Genomic DNA, 5,614 nt, shown 5'->3' on the forward strand with positions numbered 1-5,614 from the left:
TAAATAAGACCAGTCTCCACCCGAACCCAAAACAAACCATATATCAAATCCTATCCCTAACCGTTAGTAAATAAAATCAACTAGATATAAGAATCCCTAGCCCTAACCCGGTGATGTGGAACAAACCAGAATACCAGAAGCAATATCCAAGAAAGACCATCAGCGCCACCAACACCAAAAAAACAGTGAAATCGCCTTTGTATATAAATCTAATGTATTGTATGTATTTTCAATAAAACTAGGCAATATCACGAACTAATTTTTCATCATCCTTGGTCAGTGCTTATGTGGAGACTTAACCTCTCCCCCAAATTCTTAAACCTAACCCTAAGTACCTAAGCAATATAGCCCTACTTTCATTTTACATTATTGCATTACAATTTCATTGCCTGCCTGCATGCTTTATGTATTGCCCATCTCTAATTATAATGCACAATCATAGGCTTACAGCTAGTTGATGGAGAAATACGGTAATTATAGCTAATAGACATTATCTTTAGCTAAGAAGGACCTATGCCTATTAGGAACGTTAACCCTTTTGTTTCGGTGCCGGACTTCGAGAGTCAGACGTCGAGAGTTCTTGACATAGATTATTATTAACTAAAAAGACAGCACATTTAGTACCCAGTCGATAGTCCGGTGGCCGAAAGGTGGGGGGTGGGGACCAACAGTCCTAGAATTATATGTTTTATTGATATATAACATGGTCAGCATTTATGTCAACATAATCACATGTTCTCCCAATTGTAGACATTGGACCCCATATTTCGAAAACGCGCCTTCAAACGCCTAATCACCACCCAGATTCGGAATCTACGCAAAAAAAAAATGGCCTAGAAAAACTTGGTCTCATTCACAGCCCGAGTGGCAACCCCCCCCCCCCCTTCAGCCACGGAACTAGTGCCGGAAATGGGTGTCTGGTTGTCATTTTGCCATTACTTCCGTTTTCTTTGGGATGTTTTGCAAATTGACACAAAATGGGGTATAAAACGTTGTTTTCGTCCCCAAAAGTTCTGATATTTCTGCCTGGCAAATTCTTAACATTTTGTAAACCACAAAATCCCATCTCCATTTATTGCTTTTCAGTTAGATCAATGTTATTATATATCAATACAGCAATGTGAAACACCACACACTGCTAGTTTCTTATATTGATAGCTTCCACTATTGTGAAAATTTGGTAAAATTCGTAGAGTTTCAAAATCCAGTGATGCAAACTTAACACCCATTTTTTATCCCCAATTCAATAAAATGTGGACATAGAACTAGTTAATGCTCAGTCCATGATATGACGCCATGACGTCAACAGGCTCTTTTCCGCAATACAAAATTTTAAAATTAAAATGTATGTAAATGACGATGTGAGTCTCCCTCCCAGTTCCACCTACACGACTGTCAAGGTTGAACATCGATCGTTTGGTAGTAAAATTATAATGTGAATTCTGTAAAAATGCAAATTACGTCTCTATTAAGGGTTCGTGAAGATTAATTCGGACTAAATAGGGATCGCACTAGATAACAAACCTCATCTATCAACCCTCCGTGTTTCGAGTTTTTATTGTATATTTGTGACCACATCTCCAACTTTACCTGAGCAATAAGACTCCTTCCCAAACACAGAATTGAACCCAGGAAATGTTTTCAAAAACGCAACCTGACTTCTGAGATGGTATTGTGTTCTCCATGATTTTCATGTAACTCATGCTGCACGTGCTGTTTACCGTTACCAGTCCTATAAAATGCACCCACCATACCTGGTTGAACCATTCACACTACAACGTCAGCACCATGCCACGACCCATGACAGCTCAGAGGAACCAAGCGCTTGGAAGACTCGACACTGGCCACACTGCCCAAGCCGTTGCCAATCACTTCCAAGTCAATGTTCGGACCATCTACAGGCTTCAGCAACGCTTTCAGGCCATCCATAAACCACGGATGATCGCCCCCGAACTGGTAGACCAAGGGTTACCACAAGGCGACAAGACCGCCATGTTGTCCGACAGTGGGAACACACGGAAGACCCATCAGTGAACGTCTACAGTTTGCCCAATAACACCAGAACTGGCGACAGAAACAATGGAGAACTGTTCTGTTCACAGATGAGAGTCGGTATTGCGTATCAACTGCAGATGGCAGGACCAGAATATGGCGTCGACGTGGCCAGCGTTATTCTGACCAATGTGTCATGGAACGAGACTCGCGGAGAGGTCCAATCAGAATGGTTTGGGGGGGGGGGGGAATCGGCCTGAACCAGAGAGTGGGTCCTGTGGTGTTCCAAAATCTTGGTCCAGGGAGATGAGGCGGCATCACACCAGTGCGCTACATCGATCAAGCTCCCAGACTCCACGTCATACCACAAAACAACGTTTTCCAGCATGCCAACGCCCGTGCCCACACCGCCAGAATTGCTCGGGACATTCTACAGCAGAACGGTGTCAACGTTATGCACTGGCCAGCCCTTAGTCCGGACTTAAACCCGATTGAACATCTTTGGGATGAATTCAGAGGAGACTTAATAACGTCGTACCGAGTCCAAACACAGCCGATGGATTGTGCCAGGCTTTTCTGAGAGTGTGGTTCCAGGTGCCATGCACAGACGCTGCGCTGCTGTTATTGACACTCGCGGTGGACACACCAGATACTGATGTATAGACTGTGTACAGACTCTAAACCTACTCATAATGTCTTAGAATTGTGATGAATTAATCACTAATGTGTCAACATACTGTTCACAAAAAATTGCTTTGATCCATTTAGTAAGTCGTTTGATTAAAGTGCCTCTCTGATCTTGAAATTGTACTGACGTTTTTTTTTGTTTTTTTTGTTTTTTTTAGGGGGGGGGGGCTGCTGCTTTTTTTTGTTTTGTTTTTTTAGGGGGGGGGGGCTGCTGCTGTTTAGTATAGTTCCACGCAGCAAAGCCCAGCGCAAATCACATCGGGCTTCGGTAAGCAAAATTGACAATATTTTTCATCAAAACAACGATTGATTATTGTTATTTATAATATTTCTTCCACATTAAGCATATAATCCTACCAGAAACGGGTATAAATCATCGTATGTAAAATCCAAGCGTTAAGCCATTACTAGGAACGCCATTATTAAACTGGAGATCTATGACGGTGTATGTCGGATAATAACAATGCTTCATTAATTTAAACGCGAATATTTGAAGTAAGGCGATGGTTGTGGCACTACATTGGCCTCTGTGAGTTTAATTAGTCATAATAGTATAAATTTATCTTATTTTCAAGATGTTACATGCATTAATAAAGAAATTGAATTTGCCACTTGGAACTAAAGGCACCCAATCGTAGCTAAAAGCAAGCACATCAGTATATCTCAACGTTTTTAGCTACGTTCTCGTAGCTAGGATCGCACTTGCTGACTCAGCATAATGGACACAGAGACGGTAAGTGACACTTGTTTTCATTCAGACACCGACATAAGGTTTAACGTTTTCGTCCCGTAGGCTGACGTCAACGAGAAGGGAAAGAGTCTCCTACTTAATGGATCCCATATTATATGCAATACTCAAGTTCCTGTGACGTAAGGTTTAATGTTTTCATCCCCAAGGCTGACGTCAACGAGAAGGTAAAGAGTCTCCTACTTAATGGATCCCATATTATATGCAATTGGTTCCCGTGAATAATAATTCAGTCTGGGTTCAGACGTCAATGAGAAGGGAAAGAATCTACCACTTAATGGATCCCATATATGCAATACTCAAGTTCCTCAATCTCGATCACAGAATTAACTTTACCCTTCGTTTATCTCTGATAAAACTCGAAGGCAATTAATCAGCGTAAATTCGGTTGTTAAGCTGCGCTCCCCGTGGCTACTGATTGGCAGGATTTTGTTAGTATGAAATGCTGTCGGTTTCAAAATGGCCGGCGATTTTTACCAGAGATAAACGAAGAGTAAACTTATCTCTGGGATCGAGATTGCAAGTTCCTGTGAATGCTAATTAAGTTGGGGTTAAACTCGCATGTATGCAGGGACGGATCAAGAGGGGGGGGGGGGGGCTCAGCTACATAAACAAATTGTAAGTGTCATGGTCGTGTGCTTTGTCCTTTATCATCAGATGGTGGGATGGGGTGTGCATTCAAAGCATGAGATATTGATTTAGACATAATGTGATATCACAATTACTGCTTTGCATTAATGAAATTGAACCACAATGTGATCCTATTAATTCATAATAAAAAATTGACGTCAAACGGTGTGCATCATGCATTGTCTACTGTCAAATTTCCTTAAAGGGCCAATCCCGATAATATTTTGGAGAATAAAACTGCTTAATTTTGTGTTAAAATCCCTTTAAATCATCTACCTTAGGGTCCAGCAACTAACTCAATATATGTGATACATTTTCAAACAACCTAAACCCGTTAGTCTTAATGGAAATGGAGACCGGTGTCCCAAGCTGTATTATGTGGTGTCTGGATAAAACTAGACTTTTATTTTATTTCATACGTACTCGGAATTTTATTTTTGAGACTCTTTTCAAATCGGGATAGTCCCTTCAACAGGAACCTGGCAAACCCAATCCTGCAAAAACTCCTGGATCCACCCCTGGTATGCTCTATAAAACATGTAACAATTGACTAGGTTGTCATAACACAAGATAGCGGTGCTGCGGCCTACGCAACTATTATCGACGTGCACACGGGTACGGTTTTCCATACCATTCGAATAGCTAGACGGTATTCCTTGAACGGTTATCCGTCCTGCACCTATGACAAGGGTAATGCTGGAAAATCACCAGAATCGAACCCGGGACCGCCTGGTTAGCGAACCAATGACAGTGCCTTATTTACTGAGCCGTGTCCGTGAACGAAATAAAATGGCTTCACCTTCTGGACTAATAAAGACAGCCATACAACGTCATACAGTGTGCTACGAGGGAAATGTTACCCACAAAGGAGAAATATATGCTGCTGAAAAATCCCGACGGAATTTCAAGTGTAAATCAGTCTATACATGTGTTTTAAGATGTTATAATTGCCTTATTTAATACCTCGATAAAGAATACACATTAAATATGAACTATTACCAATATTTATGATTTGATCAAAATGGTAGAAAGGAAAAAGAAATTTGTGCCATTGCTCAAAATCTAAAATCTGCCGTTTAAAAAAAAAAAGAAATTGATTCCATAAATTTTCTTGAGATTCTCTCCCCATAAGAACGCTGTGACATTCTGTTCAACTGTCTAGAACAGTCTCTCTGCCCAAGGAAGGTATCTAGGGTATGTTTAATACTGTTCCTTAAACAGACAGATGCCTGGAAAGTTTTCTTACTCTCCGATGTTTTCACAATTCTTTTCAAACATGGTGAATAATGACAAACGTAGGAGCGATTTTAATAACGACGGTACCGACAGCCCCTTGTTCGTGACTGAATGAGGTTGTTGATGTTGGTGTCCCGGCAAACATCAACATTCGATCAGCTAATTATTCTCAACATATTATATTTAAGAAGATAAGGCGTTCTCTCGCACTTCTACGTATCATATTGCACACACCAAGTCAAGTGCAGACTGTACCACGCGAAGTAAACAAGAACGGAAAAGTAATTAGGCAGTAACCTGAACAGTTAAACCAGCGTCTAG

The sequence above is a fragment of the Patella vulgata genome, chromosome 3 (genome assembly GCF_932274485.2).
Source record: "Patella vulgata chromosome 3, xgPatVulg1.2, whole genome shotgun sequence".
Classification (NCBI taxonomy): Eukaryota; Metazoa; Mollusca; class Gastropoda; family Patellidae; genus Patella; species Patella vulgata.